Source organism: Calliopsis andreniformis, unplaced genomic scaffold (assembly GCF_051401765.1).
Source record: "Calliopsis andreniformis isolate RMS-2024a unplaced genomic scaffold, iyCalAndr_principal scaffold0022, whole genome shotgun sequence".
In the NCBI taxonomy this organism is placed as follows: domain Eukaryota; kingdom Metazoa; phylum Arthropoda; class Insecta; order Hymenoptera; family Andrenidae; genus Calliopsis; species Calliopsis andreniformis.
In genome coordinates, this window is record NW_027480432.1 from 7,466,094 (window position 1) to 7,491,569 (window position 25,476).

At 36.0% G+C, this 25,476-nt stretch overlaps 1 long non-coding RNA gene across 3 annotated transcripts; it reads right to left on the bottom strand.

The window, feature by feature from the left end:
- Positions 1 to 12,546: 12,546 nt before the first annotated feature.
- On the bottom strand, positions 12,547 to 25,130 carry LOC143187073 (uncharacterized). Of its 3 annotated transcripts, none has more exons than XR_013003141.1 (4): positions 25,002 to 25,130; positions 13,132 to 13,213; positions 12,887 to 13,059; positions 12,547 to 12,804 (listed from the first exon to the last, which is right to left on the bottom strand). It is a non-coding gene; the product is annotated as an uncharacterized LOC143187073 (long non-coding RNA). The 3 variants fall into 3 exon arrangements; XR_013003140.1 differs by having other exon boundaries at positions 13,132 to 13,485; positions 25,002 to 25,122; XR_013003139.1 differs by lacking the exon at positions 25,002 to 25,130 and having other exon boundaries at positions 13,132 to 13,547.
- Between the last annotated feature and the right edge of the window lie 346 nt (positions 25,131 to 25,476).

Genomic DNA, 25,476 nt, shown 5'->3' on the forward strand with positions numbered 1-25,476 from the left:
CGTGCAAATACCCGAGCTTGCTGGCTTATCCCCTCCTGTTACCTAGCAACCACTTCGCTTACTTCCTGAATTGAGACTGCATGTCGTCATTCGAGCAATAGAACTGGGAGAGATGAGACGATTTAGGAATTTATTGTTAGTGGAACATTGAAGTACTTCAATGTCAGAAGTTCTGGTTCTCAGTGATTGTTAGATTGAGTGAAAAATTTGGTTAATCTTCTGGTTAATTATTAACCCTTTGCTTGCTATCTTATTTTTACTGGTGCTGTCTGTAAACTAGACTCATGTAGATTTGTTTTATATTTTTGTATTTTAAAAGATTCCAAATAATTCTTAAACATTATTTCAAGTTTCTGGAATGATAGCCAATGGCTTTAATTGCTGAATGGTAGCTTATTGTTTTTAAATAAGGTAGAAGCAGGTAGGGGTCGTAAACGACCCAAGTTGCAGATGGGGTTCATGATTTTCAGTGGTATCTCAGAAAGTAATTATTCAATTTATTTGTGACGTAGTTAGCATTCCTAGTAAACGATATTTACTCGTTTAAATTAGGATTAAGTTGATATTTACAAAATTCGACTTTGGTAACACAGAAAAGAAATCATTTCTGAGTACTTTTTTAACTAATTGGTTCCTTAGAACGTGTAATATCAATTATACTAAAATAATAATTAAACTATGAATATCAATGTACTTATTTTAGAAATTTTAAAATATAAAAAGGTAGAGAATCCATATACCATGGAAAAATGTACAAAATAATACAAGTTAAATACATTTTGTACTATTTGGAAAGGTGAAACAAATTTTCAATTAAATGCTACTTCTCTAAATGCGATTATATAAACAGAAATTTCCATAAAAATTTGCAGTATGTATATCTTGTCTGTCGTCACACTAGCCATTTCTACTTGCAGAAAGCTTATGAGGTGGCTCTATCTAGCGAACAATACAGGAAGAATTCTTCCCAGTACCGCTGATAACACGCTGCAAGCATCGATCAAGTAAGGTAAATGCCTCAGTAGTCGACCATGTCCTGGTACCTGAGCACTAATGCTAATTTTATATAATTTTAAGCTTAGATTTCAATAAAACCCAGTACTGCTAATAGAAAACAAGAAACACTATCATAAAATAGTATATTTAATATCTGAAATGCAATTCAAGTCTCAAGATAAACATTCTTCGGTTATCCACTTACTGGGACAGTTACCTTATAGGATAGACCTATCGACCAATGTATTTTTGTGTCACACATTCAGGTGGTTCTCGAGCCACCATTACCATTTTCCTATCACGCCAATGTTATCGATGCAGTTTGAAGTAAGATTGCAATGCTACGAGTGGCAGGAATTAGAGTCAAATGCTACCAGAAATATGAAAAATCACGAATAGGAACTAGGAACTTAAAGGAAATGTGTAAATATGAAGAGTATAAAGAGTATATGCATTAAATACTATAAGAATGATATGTAAAAATAATAGGACAGAATAGTATACAGAGTGTACCGAATACAGCCTGCGATATTTTAAGGGATGGTAGGAGATCCAAATTGGAGCACAAAATGTCCTATAACGTACTGTTCGATCTGTCTTTATTTTGAAATAATAAGGCCTCAAATTCAACATGCTTATATTCTAAACAAGCAATTATAACGTCGTAATTTTGCAAATATATTGAGATCTGGGTCTGACCATCTGATGGCAAGCCGCTTGGTGGAATTAGAAACCCACAGGGAGATAGATAGGAACAAAGTTCCATCGATCTTCCTTTTCATAAATCTTAAAGTCTAAACTTAAACCTTGTAAGCCAAAGACACGAATGAGAGGCAAGTATAAGGAATAAAAATAAATTCTAAAAAATCTAGAAAAATTGAATAAATATAAATTCTATTGAATCCAGACGTCAACGATAGTAGAGAGGGAAAGGGTAACATTAGGCGTCTGGATGAGAGGGGGTACAAATAAAATAAGGAAAATAGCAGAGAGGGACAGGGAACATACAAAGCAGGTGCAACAGAAAAAACAAATTTAAAATTTGAGCAAAAACTTACAAATAGTCCAGGTTGACCAGTGTCCAAGATTGGTCAATATGACCAGTGGTTAAGATGACCAGTGGTCAAGATGACCAGTGGTCAAGATGACCAGTGGTCAAGATGACCAATGGCCAGTAGAGTCAAAACAAACAGTTAAAACAAATTTAAAATTTGAGCAAAAACTTACAAATAGTCCAGGTTGACCAGTGTCCAAGATTGGTCAAGATAACCAGTGGTCAAGATGACCAGTGGTCAAGATGACCATTGGTCAAGATGACCAGTGGCCAGTAGAGTCCAGACATCCAAGGGTCCCAAATGGTCCAAGGTCCAGAGTGGTCCAGGGCCCAGGAGTCCCTCCAGTGGACCCTGAGTAGGTCCCGCGGCGACTGAGAGACTCAGTGCTCCTGCAGAGGTATTTATACTTTGTCGGGGAAGATGGGGAGCCAATCACAGAAGTCCTTCGGGTGGTAAGAATTTCTAGATTGATCTAACGAACAATATTTTTGGAAAAATTGATATTTTCCGTAAAATAATCATCTCAGCAACGATTTTTGTTACACATATTGTTAACAACAATCACATACAGTGTGTACTTGTACAAATTATTGACATTTATAATTATTAACTAACGATTGTGGAATTTATTAAATTTTCGTATGTTATTCTTCGTTCGATTAGTCTCGCAATTCTTGAAAATTTCTTAATATTTCTTTAACTAAGAATTATAAATGTTAATAAATTGCATCAGACACTGCCAGTGATTGTTATTAACAATCAATTGTTAATGTAACTGTAATCAATTACAGTGATTATTTAATGGAAAGTATCAATTTTTCACGAAATATTGTTTATTATATTACTCTTGGAATTCTCACCACTCGAAGAACTTCTCTGAGTGGTTCCCCATTTTCCTCAAGAGAGTATAAATACCCCTGGAGAAGACATGAGTGTCTCACTCGTCGTGGGTCCTCCTCGAAATCCACTGGTGGGACTCTTGGATCATCTTGGATCATTTTGGATCATCTTGGATCATCTTGGATCATCTTGGATCATCTTGGATCATCTTGGATCATCTTGGATCATCTTGGATCATCTTGGATCATCTTGGATCATCTTGGATCATCTTGGATCATCTTGGATCATCTTGGACCGAGGTAATTTGTTTCATATTATAAAAAAATAGGTCTAAAACAAAGGAAAATTTTTGACCTAATATAAATTTACTATACCATATAAAGTGATTACCTTAATCTGAGAACAAATTGTTTTCACATCACGTGAAACCATGTTACATACTATAATAACACTATAGTGTGAGCCAATGTTTTTCCTTTGTTTTACACTTGTTTTTCTACACTATAAAACAATTTTGCTGTAATATATAATTTTGCTAATTTCACATGTCGTGACAGTAACGTGTTCGCACCCTCAATATCTAATCTATCCTGTGTACCTGTCTATGGTACATATGTGGTCGCTAGTAAAATAAGTTGTGACTTACCAGCATCCAAAATTCGCGAGTGCAGTTTAAGTGGCTGTAAGTAATACGATGAAATCGATGATTTTTAAAAGAAGTTGTGACAGTTAATTCGTCATTAAAAATAAAATGTTCTGCCATAAGTATGTAACTCGTAAAAGATTACCAGACGAAACTTTATTTGTTAAATTTGTGAAACCTCTACATTCGTTTCTGTATTTTACAATTGAAGAGAAAAAAGGGGAGAAAATTGTTTAAGTACAAATATCTGGTAGATCCTTTTTTTTAAAAGCTACATTAATAATTAACTTCAGCAATATTACAGAATTACTTAACTCTTGTTGCAAGAAGAACACATTTGTCAGACATCCCAAAGGTGTCACTAGTGTTACTGTTAGACAAAACAGCTTTCTCAATACTTCGTTTATAAATGAAGCATGCATTTAAAAAAACTACAATTTTTCAGAAATTTATACCTATAACACTTGTCAAGTACTTCTATTATTAATTAATTTCGAGTACATAGATTTCAATAATTTTCCTTTTAGAAATTTCAAAGACTTTCAAGCGAAGACATAAAGCGTTTCTCATAAATTTCAGGTTTTGTAAATAACATTACACAACAACCCTTCTAAAAATATTAAACCACTAAAAGAAGAACAAATTTTGATCTAATTTATTTAACTTAATCAATTGGAAAAGGTAATCATAAAAATATACGATTTAATAGTGGTCTGAAGGGAAATAATATTTAGCAATATTCATAACGTTGTATAATGTCAACTAAATTTAAATGGTGCTCGAATGCATCTGTATAAACAAATTAAATCTTCCATTCGAGTCGTCGTATTCATGGAAAAGTGGAACTTGAAACACACTCAGTGGTTTGTAAATGGATGCCAAATTTCTACTCGTAAATTTTGTCAAATTATCGTAATATTGGTGAATTACTCGGTTCGCTAACTTCCATGAACTCCCGCGACGGAATATTAATATGGACTTAGTTTCCTATTACTGGCACACCAGTGCCTTCACGGTATAAATATTGCTTAATATTTTAATTGACGCACGAATGACATACTGGTCAACTCGTTTGCAGAGTTTCCTGTAATATTTTCGACAAGCTACCTGCACAAGGCAGAGAAAAATTTGAACATTAGAAAGGACGCCATTAACGTAGAACAATTTTTGCAACAAAATTTAGCAACCCTGTAAATTCACCCTTAAAATCAGTGACAATTATTTTTTATTCATTTTATACAGAAAATAATTTAAAACCTAAATCTCTTAATCTTACGTGGTAAATCAAAAATCTGTAAATAATTTGTTTATATTAAAGTAGTATAGTCCCACTCTTTATTTTTGTAGATTAAAAGCTGACAAAACTTACAAATGGTTCTCCACTGAATTGTCATGAAATATTTGTAAAGGAATCAAAACATTTATTTATTAATGAATATGTATCAGAATCGCCTCTCGACGTTCTAATTGGTAAATATTCATTTGCATCGGTTAACTGGCGTTTGTATCCGCGCAGCTCGCACATGAAATGAATAATTGCGGTTTCGATCAAATACCAACAGAGTTTCCTCGCTCTCCAGGCAAATCACTTTGAAATATTTATCTTTAGGCCTGTGATACGAACACAATTCATAGTTCCTATCCTATAGCTCTGGAATAGGATCGGATATTGCACGGCAAATAATTCCTCGCTTGAATAAACTATCATCAGTTTGCAGTGAGGTTTCTCGTGCAGCTATTGAAACAAGATGCTTTAATCCCTGTCTATTTAAATTTTAAGTGCGCTCATTTTCGAGATTTTGTATTCCTATTTTGAGTAATGAGAAGATGAAATTGTATGAAATTTTTAATATGGAACATACTTTTTTTCTTTGTGGTTGAAATATTATCACAGAAAGAATTATTGTTAATAGAACAAAAAGTAAAAATATTAATCTTTTCGAAATATTGAGATTTCTTAAAAAGAAGAAGAGATGGAGATCATGCTATAATTAAATTTATATATTTTGTATTGTAACGTGTGTTCAATTTTTCCATTACGATCTTCCATTACAAATTTTTCAGATTAGATAATATTCTTTGATTTTTTTCGATACTGAAAATTTTCAATTTGTAAATTAACTGAGATTGTAGAGTCTGTTATATCTTTTCTCATTTTAGAATATTTTTTATCTGCAACAAAGAAAAATTGAAAAAATTGAAATTTTTGAATTGAACACTTATCGGAGTAGTGATGCAAATTTCGAATGCGTTCACTCGTGTATCGCCAGGGACGAGTCAGGCTTCAATCGATTATTAGAGTCGAGATTTCGCGAAACAGTGACGCAAACATAAGTAGGTTAATATTGACAGCAATCAGAACAGCAAACGTTACAGGTCTACTGGGAATCGAAGTTAATTACAATTGAAAAAAGAATTGAAAAGGTAACTTCTTCACCAACATTAATATAAAATTGAAACAAAACTCTGTTAAAAATTTGTAGCATTTTTCATATACAACTATTTTCTTCGTTTCAAATTATTATAGAAAAAATTTCTTACACATAGTTCATAAAAGATGACACACAGATTTAACATATAAGTTTGTGTAATCGACATTGACATTGCATCTGAATTGTGTAATATTTTACACAATATAATAATACAAAATAAAATATTATGAAATATAATAAGTAAGCTTCTGAGTATTACTACATATTTCTGAAATTAAAAATTCAATATTAATAGGAATTAATTATTATTCTATATTTATCTCAAGTTTAAGTAACTTTATTTTCTTGTATGTTATTTATTATTTGCTATTCTAATGAAGAGAATCCAACTCTCCCATTGATATTCAAATTCATGCTCATTTGAATACTTCTGGGCTTACTATGATAGCTCACAGTTCGATAATTTAAGCGAAGATAGATTCTCCCCAATCACGGTGGTATGCCACTGAGAATTCGTCCAATTATAGCAACCTCTGTGCCTCATTATTCCACCGTGTAATCGAGTTGCAAACAATTTTCATTTGCACAGTTTCGATACCTTTCCTTTCTTTGACGAACTTCATCGTAAACACTGTTTTGGTTAAACAGTTTTTGCATCGTTTCATTTGCGAGCTGTAGTTCAAGCAGTTTTGCAATCAAAACCAAAGGTATCAGATGAACGAAACTTTTTTATTTGTTAGTAAGACATAAGTGATGAAATATAGGTCGTTGCAAAAGGGGAAAAAATTGAGAATAATAAAGTTAAAATGAAAAACTAAATTTTCAGGATTTTGCACATATTTTTCATATTTAAAGAGATATTTTTTCCAATGAAAATTGTTTCTTGAATTTATTTCTCTGTGTAGATCGAAGAGAGTAAATGATTAGAAAGATTTTTAAGATTTAAGCAAAATGCTTCTTGCATTGTAATTATCACATATTTTTGACGCCAACATTTTTCTAAAATAAAAAATAGTTGTAGAACACTTTTATCAGATGTCTTTGCTCTGAAAATACAACACAATTGCAAATTAGCAATTTGGAGCTTATCGTTTATAAGTCGTCTGTTTGAAGAGCAATGTCCGACTTATAACGACGTGTTCTACTTGCACAGTAGAATAAGGTAAATACAATGAACGAATGCCAACGCTGGCGCTGGTTCAGTAATTTACGTTCCTTTTCCATTAAATTTATCGCCAATACAATCTTAATAGTCATTTGAATCCTTCAACATTTTTCTTTTTTAATTCTACCATTCGTGATAATCCATCAGTGGACTTAAGTTAATTAGTTTTCTAAAAGTAGCGTTAAAGTTTCAGCGTTTAAAATATATTCGAAATGAATAATACTTAAAGGTGCATGGAAATTTAATATTCTAGCATATTCTATAAAAGTTATTATTCTATTATTATAGAATAATAAATTCTAGAAAATTAACGAATATTGAACCTTCTGCAAAGTGTGGAAGAAATTGACATGAATTGATGGGGGTATTTAAAATAAAAATAGACATTCAAGTATGAAGTAGATACTTATTTTACAAATACTATTGTTTAGTATAATTTAAAAAACTAATAAATAAATAAAAATACCTTGGCAGAAAGTTTTCAATCAAATGCAAGAATAGGAAGTTAGTTAAAAACATTGTAGTTTTTGAAAATGTAAAATAGTACAATATTAAAGTAATTTAATATTCTCATATGTTTTATACTCATACGATAGCATTTCACAGTTAAAAAATTACAATAACTTCATCTCGATGGGTTTGTTCAAAAACCTTTTGCCAGGGGTAGTAATTTTTTTTAAGTAGAAGTCCTTTTCAGTACAATTATAGATTTATTTGCTAAATCAAAGGATACCTCCAAATCCCTTGACCACCAAATCAAAATGAATTATACAGGTAATTAGATCGAAAATTTTTATCTATTTATGAGGAATTTCAATATGCAAAAAGCTACAGAAGTGTACAAAATATTTAAATTTAGCCACACATTTTTCTAATCCTGTCCATACAAAGAGAAACTTGCATAATCATCCACAGTTCACAGACAACGTATTCAAAAACCATACCGTACTCTCGCGCTTCTCCCCAAAGCATAAAATTCTACGTCGGATTGGAAAAAGCAGGGAAAGGAAAAAAGCGTTCCAGTGCAAAAAGGGAAGATCCCGAAGCTTTCAAATCGATGGAACTTCGAATTGACGAAGAATCATCAGTTCCATCGGAAACTGTCAAGCAAATGGTGTCGTGATTCGTCTTTCCATCCATTCTACGCTCTCTCGAGCAGCATAACGCGTAGCGACGCAGGCTTTTCATCGATCGAACTCCGTATGCAAACGCGAATCGCGACGATCCGTTTCCCATCCTTCGGAACGTTCGACTCTGCGCAGCTGATAACGAAAGGAAAATCATAAAAGCCTGCAGCGTTACAGTTCTTCAGATAAGGAAGCTCGTGCTCGATGTAATGCATTCTTGCGGTTCCAATGGAAATTGGAAGGAGAGTAACCTATAGGACGACTTGCAAATTGATCGATTGCGCTCATTGGTAGACCAGGACAAACGTGATTCTCTGGTTTCTCTTGGTTCCATGAACACAGCTGGAGCTACTTAGTAATTGTTACAGGTAGTTGATGGGACATTAAATGTGAATTTATAAAAGTATGAGAATGTTTAAATATAAGTGCAGATAAAAGTGTGGATAAGTGAGTAAATGGAGTTGAATTTTATTTGAGTGAATTTCATTGATTGTTTAAAAATGCTACAATGAATAATAGTTAAGAGAAAAGGTGAATAAAGAACAAATTTATGAAGTGATGTAGTTGAATAACAGTAGCATAAAGTAATAACGTTGTAGATTTGCATCTAACTGTTAATTAATGAAATAGAATTTGTAGTAGTTATTATTATTATTCTTCTAATCGATATTTAATGTCGCTTCAACTGTCTATAATGGATATTGCAGATGAGAAAAATTAGGAGAGAAGAATAATAGGAAAAATAGTGGAAAATAAAGGAAATTAGAGAAAAATAGAAAAAATAGAGAACAGTAGAGAAAAATAGGAGGAAATTGAATCATTAACATATCAAAATATAGCCTTATTATTCCATCCTCGAAGAACAACAGGTGACCAGGCATTTCACAGTCATTAAAATCCTAATGTCGCTTAAAAAATAAAATAGCTACCTAATATTTTCATCTAATTAAAATAATTTGATCTGCGTGTATTTGATAAATTATCGACTACTTTGGTATACCCTTTTACTTCAAAGCAGTCGTGCTCCAACCATGAGGCGGAGGCAGCGTTCTGAAATAATAGAGAATGTAAGGGAACTTATTACAGCAAAACTTGGTCGAAGCCTCAGCATTATACAACACACCAGCTGCCTGGAAAGCAAAGGCTTCCTTTGAGGAAGCGGATATTATGAAATTAAGGAACAATGGATAATTGAATCGCCTAGCTGCGATTACGCAGGGATAAAGTGTTGAGTAAAATTAGCCGCAACATATTACGATAATGATAGTTAGTTTAGCGATATTCGCGTACATTAACAAGTAGTAATAATAATTTTGCTGCACTTACAATATTTGGGAAAGAATATTTATGTATGAACAAAAGTGTTTAATTTCATTTGAGTGAAGTTACATTTAAATCTTTTAATATGTACTTGGTGAAAATTGTTAATTCCATTATTTAGATGATACAATTACATTATAGTATAAAATTCAATTTTTATAATATAGTAGTACACTGACTCACGTTCTTTTCACTTATATTAATTCGTACTTACACCTAATTTCACCACCTTATGAATATCAATGCTTTTAGTTTAGTTGATACATGAGAAGTAATTGGTTGTGTGTATTGTATGCAGTAGTTTGTATAAATCTCGAATTCTTTTCAATCAGCACTATAAATTTATCACCTCTCTCTTAAACAAATTTTTTAAAAATTCTCTACTCTATAAGTAACATAAAATTTTTATATACTACACCTCGAATTTTTTTCAATCACACTTATCTACGTGGTATTCCCAACGATTTTCACCAGATTTTTCCACTCTAAATGCATCACCTCTCTCTTAAACCAATTTTGTAAAAAATAAGCAGTACAGAATTTTTATATACTACACCTTAAATTTCTTTTCAATCACACTTATCTACGTGGTATTCCCAACGATTTTCACCAGATTTCTCCTCTCTAAATATATCACTTCTCTCTTAAACCAATTTTCTAAAAATTGTCTACTCTATAAGCAGTACAGAATTTTAAATATACTACACCTCGAATTTTTTTCAATCACACTTATCCACGTGGTATTTCCAACGATTTCCAACAGATTTCTCCTCTCTAAATATATCACTTCTCTCTTAAACAAATTTTCTAAAAATTGTCTGCTCTATAAGCAGTACAGAATTTTTATATACTACACCTCGAATTTCTTTTCAATCACACTTATCCACGTGGTATTCCCAACGATTTCCAACAGATTTCTCCTCTCTAAATATATCACTTCTCTCTTAAACCAATTTTCTAAAAATTGTCTACTCTATAAGCAGTACAGAATTTTAAATATACTACACCTCGAATTTTTTTCAATCACACTTATCCACGTGGTATTTCCAACGATTTCCAACAAATTTTTCACACTCAAAATACATCACTTCTCTCTTAAACCAATTTTCTAAAAATTATCTACTCTATAAGCAGTACAGAATTTTTATACATATTATTTTATACACCTTAAATTTTGTTTCAGTCACACTTATCCACGTTTTATTCCCAACGATTTCCAACAAATTTTTCACACTCGAAATACATCACCTTTCTCTCGAATCAGTTTTGTCAGAACTGTCAACTGTATAAACCACAAATTTTGTTCAACCACGCTTATCTATATGGTATTCCCAACGATTTCCACCAGATTCCTTAGATTCAAAATGCATCATCGATCTCGAAAACAGAAGTTGGTGAGTTTCTTACACGGACTTCGTCGATCGTCAATGAACATCCCCGTCGGGAAATCTGCGGAATGAAGCCAGGCGGATGAGATGCACACCGAAAAATGTTCCCCGCATACGTGATCGTGTATCTCGATCAAAATTTTATTTCGCTGCCTGTTCTCCATGTTCCCTATAAAACTGCTGGAATTCTGTCAGTTATCCCGAGAAATGGAAAAGATTTCGCGAAGCGCGGAGCAGAGTGTTTCCCTTCTTTCTACTTCGGTTACAGTGGCACGTATTGCACTTCTCTTATGTTTTGAGTAAATGGGTGACGATTTTTTTTCCCTTTATTTAACCACTGCTGGCAGAATGGTTTCGTGCACTTTTCTTTATTGTTTTAAAGTATACCTGGGGAACTAGTCTCGCGATGTCTGGAGAAGATAAGCAGAAGTTTCTTCTAGTTTTGCCAGGGCAGGTGCAAGCAACTTTGCTATGCTAATTTTTAGAGGGTTGCAGATTTTCTTGATATTTGTTTGGTGAATTTTTTACAGTTTTTGTGTAGCTGGAATTTTTGGAAAAGCTTATTTCTAATAAAAGTGAATTTTAATTGTGAATGTCTGATTAATTTATACTCTGCGTTTTGCAATCTGAATTGTGGATTCTGAAGACCGAAGAGAGTTGCAAAGAATTTTTTTGGGGAGAATTGTAGAAGTCATTTTTAGTAACAATTATTTTTATAGGAAATTTCGTTATGATGATTTTTAACTCTTATTTATTTCAATATGGTTACACCGTAATGTAACCACAGTGTATTCTATTAACAGTTGCAGTTATGATTGTTTGACGAAAGTGAATACAGTTTGATAAAAGTTGAAAATGAATTTTTGCGTTAATAGTGTGTGAAAAATGGACAATAAAGAATACTAGTACAAAGCAAGTACTATTACCTCAATAATTATTTAAAATAAATAACAAACGAGTATCAACGTTCACAAATTGTAAATCACATAATTCCTCAAGTAGATTTCGTACCAAAACACCTCAAACTTACTCAAACCATTCACAGTAAGTTCCTACTTCCACGCACAGTGTATAATTCATTGTAAATTGCGCTCGTAGACCATAAAAAATCCAGGAGACAGAAATCCAGTGAAACTCCAGAAACTTTATTATTTTCAGACGAACGTCGCCTCACATCTTGCATGCACAGAGTCTCATTACCTTCTCTGCTGGGCACACGTCACATCCTTCCTCTCTGTTTCCCTGCTTGTTAATCCACAGCGCCCTATTTCGTTGTGCCATTGTTTGTTCATCCTGCGTGCAGTCTAATTTTAATTAAGTGTTGAAAGCTACTTGTTTACTGTGTACTTATTACGTCACATGAGAAACAGAGACGGGAGTTCCTCTCCTTCGTCGTATTCTAAACACTGGTTGATATTTTGAACATGAATATGCATGATGCCAGGTTTCTTTGGAAGTTAATTCAGAAAATAGTAATATTATTAATATATATTAATGGTATTATGAGAATATTGCGATTTATAGTTGTTTATTATTATTAGGAATTTATTGATAGCTGAAATGTGGGATTCTATTCCAAGACTATGGTACCACATCAAATATAAACTCATTTTAGTAGTCTTTACTGAGGAATGTATTTCATAACCAGCGATTAATTTTTAATAGTTTGAAGATACTTGTTAGAACTAATTGCACAAAATAATATCAATAAAAAATATGAATTTCACGATTCCATTTAAGAATTTAAATGTAACCTTCACAGGGTAATCTCCAAGATCATCACAGAGTCAAATTCTTATCATCCCAGTATGTCTCCTTTGAAACCATATAACTTTCATCTGAAACAATATTTTCATTTTTAATATATACGAGATGTCTGTATACATTTAAATCAGACATTTTGTACGTTACAAATTGTACCCAGATTTATTCTAAAAGCTCCTCTCCTCCCCAGTGTGCTCTCCAGCGAGATAACGCGTCCCAACGAGACCTCGTCGCGATCCAGGAGGCCAGTCGTCGCGCTGATGGATCATTTCGCTGCTCCTCTCGACACCCAGACCTCGACGCCGCGGGACCAGGAATTGGAGGCCACGCTGGATTGGTAATGGAGGTACCATGTTCCACGTTATTCCGCGTCCGCGACAGGAAACGTTAAACTTACTTACGGACATTAGCTCAGCCGTCGTCGAAGCTCGATGGATCTTGGGTGAGGCCATTGGGTCGAGGTCGTCCCTGCTCTGTCGCGATCTATGGACCCGCATCGATAAATCTTTCCCACGAGACGAGATAACGAGGGTCGATCCTAAGTCGACTGATTTGTCGGTGTCTCGAAGGGCTTGATTTCTGGGGGGAGTTTTATGTGCCAGGGGGGAGGGGCTTGGGGTCTGCGCGAATTGGGGAGAGATACGATAATGGTTTGAGAGTAGAAACAGAAGAGTCGAAATGAGTGGTACGATTAGGGCGTGGATCATGCGTGGACTTTCTGTTTTGGAAGTGTTCTCTGTTACAGTTGAATGAAGCTGAAAATGTGTAGAAAGTATAGAATTAGTAAGAAAGGGGTAGTTCTACATGGAAGAGTAAGTTGAAAATGAAGAATAAAATTTTTTTAAATAATTCTTTGTTTGCAAGAAAATCGATTTTGAAGAAGAGCCATGTACGTTTGCATTTAACTCTTACGTAATGATTTGGTGAGCTTTGGTGTGCTATAAGGAATCATAATAAAATTGTAATAAGAAATCATAATAGAAGGCAGTAGAATAAGACCCAAGAATATTTAGTAGAATAACTAAAATCCATGTCAGACACAGAGAACTTGGTAGAATAAGTTAGTCTCAAGGTGTCTGTAGAATAAATAAGTTCTAAGTCCAATATAAAGAAGCTAGTAGACCAAGTATATCTGGAAGCAGACGCAACAAAGTCAGTAGAATATGTAAGTTGCGAGCCAGACACAGGGACTTCCGTAGAAGAAGCAAATCGCAAGTTAGATATGAGACATTCAGTAGAAGAAGTAAGCCATAAGTCAGACATGGGACACTCAGTAGAAGAAGTAAGCCGCAAGTCAAACATGAAGCGCTCAGTAGAAAAAGTAAGCCGCAAGTCAGACATGGGACACTCAGTAGAGTAAGTAAATCCCAAATCAGACATAACAAAGCTAGTAGAATAAGTAAGTTCCAAGACTGGAATATCAAAGCTAGTAGAGTAAGGAGGTCCCAAAGTAAACATAACGAAGCCAGTAGAATATGTAAGTTGCGAGCCAGATACATGGACTTCTGTAGAAGAAGCAAATCACAAGTTAGACATGAGAAATTCAGTAGAAGAAGTAAGCCATAAGTCGGAAATGGGACACTCAGTAGAAGAAGTAAGCCATAAGTCAGAAATAGGTCACTCAGTAGAAGAAGTAAGTCTCAAGTCAGACATGGGACACTTAGTAGAAAAACTAAACCGCAAGTCAGACATGGGACACTCAGTAGAAGAAGTGAGCCGTTAGTCAGACATGGGACACTCAGTAGAGTAACTAAGTCCCAAATCAGGCATAACAAAGCTAGTAGAATGAGTAAGTTCCAAGACTGGAATATGGAAGCTATTAGAGTAAGGAGGTCCCAAAATAAACATAACGAAGCTAGTAGTATAAGTAAGTCTCAAACCAAACATAACGAAATCAATAAAATTAGTACGTTTCAAGACAAACATAGCGAAACTAGTAGAATAAGTAAATCCCAAATGATGCATAACAACGTCAGTAGAATAATTACATCCCAAACCAGACATAACAAAGTCAGTAGAGCAAGTTCTAAATCAGACAATCTTCCCACAAATTTTAAGCATTTTCTCAACAATTATTAATAACCCTGAAACGAGACCTCAAACTGAGTTTCATCATTCATGAATGATTCATTCATTTTGTCTCATTTTAGCGAGTAGAGTTTCCCTTTAAAATTTCTGACACCTCTTATGGAACCACCTGTGCATTATTCACACTGTAGATAATTCTTTTTTAAGCTACTTCGACCCTAAATGAATGATTAACGACACAACCGACAAATCTCACTACGACATTTCAACGCGTGACACCAGGCCAACGTCTTCGAGTTTCCCTGTTCTCGTAGCGACTTTATTTCTTCGTTAAGCCGATCTAATTAGAATGAAAGCGCTCGCCTTGCTCGACGGAACAAACAAGCCCGCGTAAAAGCAGGAACGAGCCGAGCGTATCCGAGAATATAATCACGCTAATGCGGATCTCGATGGAGATAAAATCGCACGAGTTAAATGACAATTGGCCCGATCGAGAGCTGCTTGAACTTGAAATTGCATTCGTACTTCTTGGCTGGATAATCGAACCTTCCAGATACTGCTACTTCCTTCGAATTAACGTCTGGAAGGGTGGAACGATTCCTGATGCTGATTAAATGACATGAAAAATGCCTTCTGATTGAAGAGGATGGAAGCTAGATATCCATTTGAGTGAATTTTATGGAACTGGTTCTGTATGTATTTCTATGAAATTACTGAAAGAGATATATTAATAAGAAAAGGTTACTGTGATCTTTGAGGACATAAAAATATAAAATCTGTACCTCAGAGCCAGATTAAAACAGGTCCATTTTGTTCAAAATTAAGGTTTTTACAGGATTTTATTACTTTCCCTTCATTTTATTAGAATATTAGGAATTTAGTTCAATTACGTTGTAAGTGAAGGAAATTGAATAGTATAAATTTAAACTACTTCAAATACTGCATTAAGAAATGGGGAATAAGAAAAATGAGAAAAAAGGACTAGGGTCAAGAAAAATCTGTTGAAAAGAAATACAGTTTGGAGAAAAGAATATTTTTAAGCTATCATATTTTGTTTAAAAGAAACCATTACTTTTATGCAACTTCAAAGTGTGCAATTTTTTATTATAGCTACTATGGTCGTAGAATGTGGTTTTTGGTTCCTCATGTCGCGTTCAGCTTAATATCACACGACTAGTTGCGGTGAATAGCAACAAGTTCGTCCCACAATTATGTATTCAGAAGAGCAACCGCGACCAACCAAACTGGGTTTAAGTTACCTGAGGAATTGCTCTAACTTCTGTAGCATTGCTCGATTATGCGTTCAGAATGTACAATAAATAGAATTTATCGAAGTCTAAAAATACGATGAATGAGTTCGATTATTCTAATGCAATGATTGGCTTCTTCAGAATTTAAATTCTAGATAATATTACAGATAATCGCATTTGTTCTTCCACTGTCTAAAAGAATACCAAAAAAGGACTTAGGCTAGTCTGGAATTCAGGTACATACATTATAGAGATAATATATTATATATAGAGATATATATTATAATATATTATATATTATATATAGAGATAATATATTATATACTATACAGCCAGATCACCACAGCCAGCTTACATAGCAGTGATTGATTCCTCACTTTTCTAACAGACTTTTATAATTTCTTTCCATTATTTCGTCATGTATTTTTCCATAATTAATCTCCCAGGCTTTCTCTACAAACCTTCTAAAAATACAAAAAAGAAAGAAATACAAAACTAAATTATTAAATACTCAAACCCCATCGAGACTCTTGGGACACCCTGTAGTTACCAAAAACATAGATCCAGGGAATCAAAATCGTAGAACCAGTGTCCGAAAATGAATGGAATTCAGTCCAGCTAAATCGTAATAGCTTCTAACGAGGCATTCAAATCTCCCCGAGCAGTTCTACGAAATGGAATTAAATTCTCGTACAGAGTGGATTCTGGTTCCGCGATAAGAAAAAATGTAAATACTGTTACTCGCGCTGGGCGAGCCCCTGTTTGCCCAGCGCGGGATAAAACGTGATATACTGGGCGAAGAGTCCGGACATTTCGTTAATGCAGCGCCAACCGCGGAAAGCGAAGAAGGTAGGAAATGAAACGCGCGACGCAGGAAGTTGCGCAGGGTCGACGTGGAGGTCGGACAGAGACGTTGTCGGACAGAGCCTCGAATCACAGGGGTTTTATATTCTGTGAAACTCTTCATATCCGCTATATTCGCCCGCTGTTCCCGACCATAATGATTCTCCGCCTTTTAAAACTTCGAACGCGCGGACGTGAATCGAATGGGGAGAGAGACAATCCCGTGGGTTCGTTTCGACACCTCTTCTGTGTCTAACGAACGATGCTTTCGTTCCTTCGTTTCGGGAACACGTAGCGTCTGGGCCAATTTCGGAATTTCTGATCACTTGTCAGCTTCTTCCTTTTTGGATATGGTTCTCTGAGGATTTCGTGTAAGAGGCGATCAATTGAAATGGTTTTTGGGTATTGGTAGCATTGTTTTATCAGGGTGAGTTTTTGTGTACAAGGTGTTCGACGATAGTTGGTCGAAACTTTGATAAGCGATTCTACTGAAAAAGATAGGATAAAAATTAAGGATGAAGGAATTGTGTTGCTTTAGTTGTTAATTCTTTGTTGCAAATATATTTGAAATTCGTGTGAAATCTGTCTTATATGTATTGACTTATTCTACTGGCGAGGCACACCAGCGACGGTAGTAGAATAAGTCATAAGTCAGAAGTAACGAAATCAGTAGAATAGGTAGTCCTGAATCAGACAATGTAGTCACTAGAGTAAGTAGTTTCAAATTGGACATAGAGAAGTCAGTAGAATAAGTAAGCTGCAGGTCAGACATATCATCGTTAGTAGAAAAATAAGGTTCAAGTCAGACATATCGAAGTCAGTAAGCCCCTGGTCAGATATATATCGTTGTTAGTAGAAACAATAATGTCTAGGTCAGCAATACCAAATCCAGTAGAATAAGTAAGGTCTAGGTCAGACATATCGAAGTCAGTAGAATAAGTAAGCCTCGGGTCAAACATATTGAAGTCAGTGGAATAAGCAAGCCCCTGGTCAGATATATATCGATATTAGTAGAAACAATAATGTCTAGGTCAGCAATACCAAATCCAGTAGAATAAGTAACGTCTAGGTCAGACATGTCGAAGTCAGTAGAATAAGTAAGCCTCAGGTCAAACATATTGAAGTCAGTGGAATAAGTAAGCCCCTGGTCAGATATATATCGATGTTAGTAGAAATAATAATGTCAAGGTCAGCAATACCAAATCCAGTAGAATAAGTAAGGCTTAGGTCAGACATATCGAAGTCAGTAGAATAAGTAAGCCTCAGGTCAAACATATTAGAGTCAGTAGTATAAGTAAGATCCAGGTCAGAAATAGCGAATTCAGTAGTATAAGTAACTCCCAAGTCAGATATAATAAAATCAGTAGAACAAGTAAATCTCAAGTCAAACACAATTCTCGTGAATTTTCTTAAAAATTATGAATAATTTTGAAACGAACTTTAAATTCTTGTTCATCATTCTTGATTTTTACCTTATTTTAACCTGTAGAATCTCCCTTTAAAATTTCTGACACCTGTTAATGAACACGCTGCACGTATCATACCCGTGCTTTAAGGGTGTAAAATATTTCCTAAATTCTTTTCGAAGATAATTTTGCAGTACTTATTACAGCATTAAGTATTCACAAATACACACAAAACTCGCTTATTCACTTCAATATGCTTCAACATTAAATACCATATCATACCTACCACTTAATCAAACTTATAATCCATTCACAAACAAAACGAGAATTTCCCTTCAAGCTACACCCAAACAATTCCATTTAAACCCCACTAAAACACTCCATACAAACGTAGCCCACAGAGTCACATTAGAAATAACTGCACCTTACTTAGAACCCCATGGCTACGAAAAGTAGGCGAAACCCTGATCCACATGAACTCAGCTCCTTTAAAGTCGCCACCCTCCCAAGGGTCCTCCATTACCGAATTAACCTCAAAATTTTCAAAGCCATTCCAACTCCCATAAAGCCCCTCTTCGCTCGTTTGCTCCCACGCCGCTGGACCCACGCTATTCGTTCCAGAGAACTGCCCCCAAACAGCAGGCCAGGTCGTCGAAGGTCCACCCTCGAACAGCGGCGAGTGTTCATTCGCAGGCCCTGGTCCCGCTCGAATTTAATCAAACGCCATTAATAAAGGACGGTCGATCCACTTGGCGCGTACCCAATTTAATCTTATCGCTCGTAGATCGGACGCCGTGACACGCGACTCGAAGAGGGTGCTATTCACACGTTCGAACGCCGATGAGAGCCGAGGCGGCTGTTCCACACTTTCGAGGGTGGAATTTGCATAATGCGACTGGATCGGCGCGGTTAAGGCGCCTCTTAAACGCCGCTAAAGCGTCGCTCGCTTCTCGCTTCGTTGTGTCATCCACCGTCGAGAGCTTTCGAATGGATGCTTGCATCCCCCACCGTCAGGCGACACGATGAATTTTTTAGCGATTTTCTGGCCAACCTTTTGTGCACAGGGATAGACCATTTGAGGGGTCGAGGGATCCTGATCGTCGCTGGGATCTGTAATTCAGGAGGGTAGGTGCTGAGGGGTGGATTGATTGAAAGATTTTGGGACATTTTTGTAGGAATATGGGTAATGAAAATAATACCTTTACTTATATTTCTTTTAGTATATTCAACATGTTTTAACTTATACTAGGATATTACGAGAATAATGGAACCAAAGTTGTGTACACGTTGTCGCAGGAATGGTTTGAAGGAGAGGGCACCTCTCCTATTTCGTAACATAAGTTTACGATCTACGACTATTTGACTATTGATATATATAGAGGGTGTCCCAAAAATGTTGGAGTTCCTTAAAAGGGGTGATTCGGGGGTTGATTTGAAACAACTTTTTTCTTAGCGAAAATGTTCTTCGAGGCTTCGTTAACGAGATATTAATGTATATACATATGGGACACTCAGATATACATATATATAATTGTCGGTTACAAAGAAAATTTAAATTGATAATTTTGCATAAGAAAATGTCTGATATAATAAACAAAAACCAACAATTCTTATGTAGCTTTCGAAGTTGAAGGGTTGTGGAGAATTTAGACTGACTAGAGGAATTTAAATTGTAGAGGACGAGGAACAGCACTTTAGTATGAGTCTGTAGTTAGACAGGGGATAATCAGTGTAATAAGTGGAACAAGTCAAAGGCAGGAAGGATCAGTAGAATAAGTCTCGAGTCAGACACACTCTAAGCGAGTTTTAGCCACTTTCTCAACAATTAATATCTCTGTATCAGAACATCAATCGCATTTTCATCATCCCTGACTTTCGTCATACTCTTAAAGTGTACAATCCCCCTTAAACTTTCTTACTCAACATAACAATTTCACCAATTCTAGCATTCATCGTTCCTTCTCCCAGTCAAATTAAAACTCACTTTTAAATGAAACCTCAGAAAATAACTATAATATATATAAATAAAATAGAAAATAACTTAATCCAACGACGTGTGCTAATTGGAATAGATAAAATTCACTGCATAAATACCAACTTGAAAAAATTACGAAGATTTGCAAATATCAAACATTCGAATTTCTCAATACCATCCACATCCATCAATATCTATTACCTATATGTATATTTCTTCCAACGAATGGCACATCGTTTGTGACCACCCCTTTGCGCGAAGGTCGATATTAATAGCCATGGCGATTGCCAGCGAAGGTAGCCACAGCTCAATTAAGGCAGAAGCTACACGCCCGTGGAAATTAAAAAAGAATTGCATATCCAATATATCGCACAATAGAGTCCCGATCGTTGTGTGCGCCTCATTGTTGCAACGTTTTTAATATAACTTCGTCTTATGGCTGAAAGCCTGCCGCGCGTACGACGAGGCACGCGTCAATGTTGTCGTGAGTACTTTGGGGATTCAGGGAAGCGTTTCCACACACCCTGTACACCTTATACGAGTTTTTCATATTATGTACGCCCCTCGGGACGCGTATTACGCTCCGCTGCGCGAGCTCGAGATAAATTAATAATGTTCACCGTGATCTCCACGCGAGAAAATATTTCTCATGTAACTGGATCACGTTTTTCTGAGCTCCTGAAAAGTGGGATGACTTTGGCTCGAAGGAAAAATAATGGGCTGGGATCGGGACCTTGTTCTGTGTAGTAATTGCATTCATTCGAAATAATGTTTTGTTGCTCTGTATGTAAATGAGAAAGCTGTTTTCACTTGCTTGTTAATTGCACTGATTTTATATCTGAAAAATGTTACTTGAGGATCTATTTAATTCTGATGAATACTTGGATCATTTCTCAGTTTATTTTTCTTTCGTTGAAATGTGGTTTAGCATTGCGTGGAATTATGGAATTTATAAGGTGTTTCAGAAGAGGTGATATGAGCGATAAGGTGGTGGTTCTACATGAAAAAATGAGTGAAGAATATAGAGTGGAATTGTTTGATATCCAACTTCATTTTCGAGAAAGTTGACTTTGAATTTTGTGTCGAGTACTTGTTGGGAATGAAGGACGCCCTGCAAATTTGCAGTAGATAGGGTCTGTAGTCAGACATGGGTATTCTACTTCCAGTTTGTAGTAGATGGAATCAGTGACCAGAGTGTAAGTGTTTCCTTTATTCCACGTACCCTTTGAGCTCCAAATTGCACTTCGGTGCATGCGTATTCGGGCAAAGCGCAAAGTCAATTTCCTCGAAAACGAAACGTTATATCAAACAATTCTATTCTATTTTTTTTGACGCATTTTTTCGGACAGAATCGCTATTTTTCAGCTTGCACCATCGCTTCTGGAATATCTCGTTCAATGGAGGGAATTCGTGAACTGCAGTATTAAAGTAGATAGACTTCCATTTATCCATAAAATTCTGACATCGTATTTTCGATTATTCTTTTTTTTTTTAAATGATTTGTATTAAAGGTGCAATATTATTAATATTACATCTGAGTTTTCGAGTTTTCTAACACTGAAATTGCATTAACTACTATTGATAAAACGAAACAATTTAAGAGATTAATATGTAAGCAATTTTAGTTGCAAAATAAGTTATTGAATTAATCATTGAATTCACTTTGTTATTATTAAATTGAGAAATCTTGCAGCAATTACTTCACTGATTGTAATTTGTAATAGATTCATCTATAATAAAATCTTTTTTAATTCTATCTCATAAATTGAGAATGTTAATGGAGCTCCCATATCAAAGTTTAACTATATTCAAATGATCACGAATAACATTTCTGGGTAACAATAGCAACCATAAATATAACATCGAATTCCATTTACTGGTGAGTGAATTGAAGGATTATTTAGTCTCTTATTTTTAATCGCGATAGGTGGTGACGTCGAATTCAGGTCTCCAAATTATCAGGACGATTTGATGATAACCGTAATGGATGGCATGATTTCCGTGTGCCTATGATGGAGACGGATGCGTTGTCAATTTCCAATTTCGGTGGTTTTACGTGAATTAGTATTAGAACAGCCACGTAGGAATTTAATGTGGTGTGTCTATCAGGGGTAGAGGGATTCGTTAATAAAACTGAAATGTATTTTATAAAATCGTTTACAAAATACAGTTATTTACAAAATTTAGAGTATCTTAGAAAACAGATTACACTTGACTTATTTTTAAACATAAATTAAACATAAAATTCAGAGAAAATGACAGAATAATCTTTAAGAAAAAAAATAGAAGAATAGCAACAACTATATAGCAAAAGACTAATATCTAAACAATTACATTTCAAAACAGATAGTATCCAAGAATATTTTAATTTCAATATTCTGATCAATAACTATGATCAAAGATTTGATAATATAATCTATAATTTTTGTAATAATAATTCTTTTTATAAGAAATCCATATCTATGTTTCCCGAAATATGGCACTTAAACAATAATTGATAAGAACAGACAGTAATAGAACAGTTATTAAAATGTATACCATTTCGTTCATAATTAATCGAAGGATATGAAAGCTTTTATCTAGCGACGACCATTTCGGAATCACATCAAAAATTAAATCTGAGGTCTCTGAATCATCTTTGCGTTCCAAAAACGTAACTCAAAGTGACGTTAAAATACCTACTAAATTCACACTTCGTCAGGTGACGTCAGGCGGCTGATCGATCAATTTGCGTGCTAAAAATTAGCGAAACAGACTTATCCCTACATTTTTAATGATAATTACTCTGCAACCCCTTCGCGTGCTAACGCTGTGCTTCTCGGAAATGTGACAAGCGTTTTACACGAGAAACATGAAGTTTTCCTGAGTAGAGTGTTTCGTGGTCAGCTGATGGCTCGTGAAAATGAAGCCATAATCTTAGCAGAATTTTTAAGGGACATAGAATCGTGGAAAAATTGTTAAAGAAATGCTGCTTGACTTTGAGATGGCAGATGACGAAACAAAATTATTTTCAGTTTCTCAGATTCACTAGAAAATTTCGTGTGATCTAAAAGTATATTCCATTCGTTTCCCTTGGATTCCTATTCATAGTCGAGGTTCTAGACAACCTTCTTATCACTTACAAAAACAAAAAGTATACCCACAATTTTCTGTACCCTCAAAATGTACACAAGAAAAACACCGAAAATCGCAGATTCCAGTATTGCTTACTTTGCTATAGAAAAAATTCAAAATACCAAGCCCACTAATACATACAATGGAAATAGGAGTGATGAGAAGAACACAAAAAGTCATACACCAGATTCTGACTGACATCTGGAGCCCTCCTTATTATCAGTTCAAGAAAAGGGTAACGTTAATGAAGCAGTTGGCTTTAATGCAGAAACATCAAAAAATACTGTCAAAGGTAAAAATTCTTTTCGTACTCATTTCACCCATTTCTACCCTTTAATATTACGTCCACACATTTCCCACCCCCTCTACGCCAAACTCGCCCCATATACGTGTAGGGGTGTCAGGATGGCGAATAAGAAATACCTCGCTCAACAGAAGAACAAAGAAAGAATATGATTTAATAAACACGACACCTACAATACGTCGCCTTTTGAGGAACTGTCGCTTTGCCTCACGTCGCCACGCGTCCGATTCTCATTTGTTTCCAACACAAAAGGACTGTAGGCACCAATAACACTAGTTTACAAAATGAAATTGATTTTGTACATTTGATGGGATGTAACTTTTCTTATGGATTTTCTCCCGCTGAATTCGAAAATCAAGGTTAAAATTTTTTTCAAGGAACAGTTTTCAAGATATTTTGATCCCATTAAACGTATCTGTTCACCATTTCAATGTCTTGCATTCTGTACAAAGAACAACCAAATCGAACAAATCTAGCTCCAGATATGGTTTTTAACCCTGTCACGACGAACAGCGCCTTTTGGCGCTCAGCTATAGATACTCTCTCCGATCGAACAGCGCCTTTTGGCGCCGTTCACTTGTTATCAGTAGCTGCTCAATAATGTCCATTAAGTCGTTTGTTTTCGATACGCTAACAGCACACGCTTCTTGTGCAAAGATTCTTTTACATAATCAAATACAATTATCCATAAATTCTGCCCCGATCATGGATACATGGACGACGAATATGAGCTGCGATAGTGTCGATCCAGCTGCTTGGAGCGCAATACATTTCTGAGTGCTCCGCCGCGAAAGGGTTAAAGTGAAAAGAGGTTAAAAAATTGAAGAAATCAAAATATCTTAAAAAATGTTAACCCTGATTTTCGAATTCAACTGTACATGAAATCAATTTCATTTCGTAAACCAGGCTTCGGAATTAACTGCTCTTTTCGGCCGATTTTCGAAGGCGACGCTTCCTTTCTTCCTCGCACGTCACTTCTCTCCGCGGCGGCCGTGCTCTGGAGGTCTCAAGCGCGTGCCACAAAAATCACGCGTAGCGCATTTGAGCGACGACACTTATATCAATAGATTTCCACATCGCCCATGAGGTACTATCGTTGATGCGTATTTGTTTTGTCAGTGATATCCCCTGACGCGCGATTCTTGTGGCACGCGCCTGAGACCTCCAGAGCACTAGGGCCGTCGCGGAGAGAAGTGACGTGCGAGGGAGAAAGGAGGCGTCGCCTTCGAAAATCGGCCGAAAAGAGCAGTTAATTCCGAAGCCTGTCGTAAACTATTGTAATTATTGTAGGCACTGCCCCATGTCGCCTACGTTACAAACGAAAACGAAAATATTCTGAATATTAAAATACCTGAAAAAAATGGATCGTTCACCACCAGAAAACATCCCCCTCGATGATCCCCCATCCAAAGGCCTCCAGCATACCGCGAGTGGATCGAGCGCCGCGAACGAGCCCCAGCAGCGTCTGCACGAACAGGTGTCCGTGGTCTGCCGCGGGTCGCCTCGGTGGGCCGTCCAGCGTCGCGGCGCGCCTGCGCCCCTCGGTGCATCGCGCAACGGGGCAAGGGGGTCACGGTTGGGGTTGGCCGTGGGCACGAGGGCGATCCACGCCGCGGAGAGGAGGGGCGCTGCGAGGAATGGGGGCCATTGGGCTAGTGGTCCGCGATAACGTCGCCTCAGTAGATCGTCGGCCGCCGCGCGGCTCCTCTCGCCTCCTCGCGTGCACGCTCGCCCCGAATCCACGCCGACGTCACCCTCGGGCCAGATGTGGCCGCCGACGAGGAGCTGTCGCGCGACACGTGCTTCGCGCTCGGAACGCGAGCGGG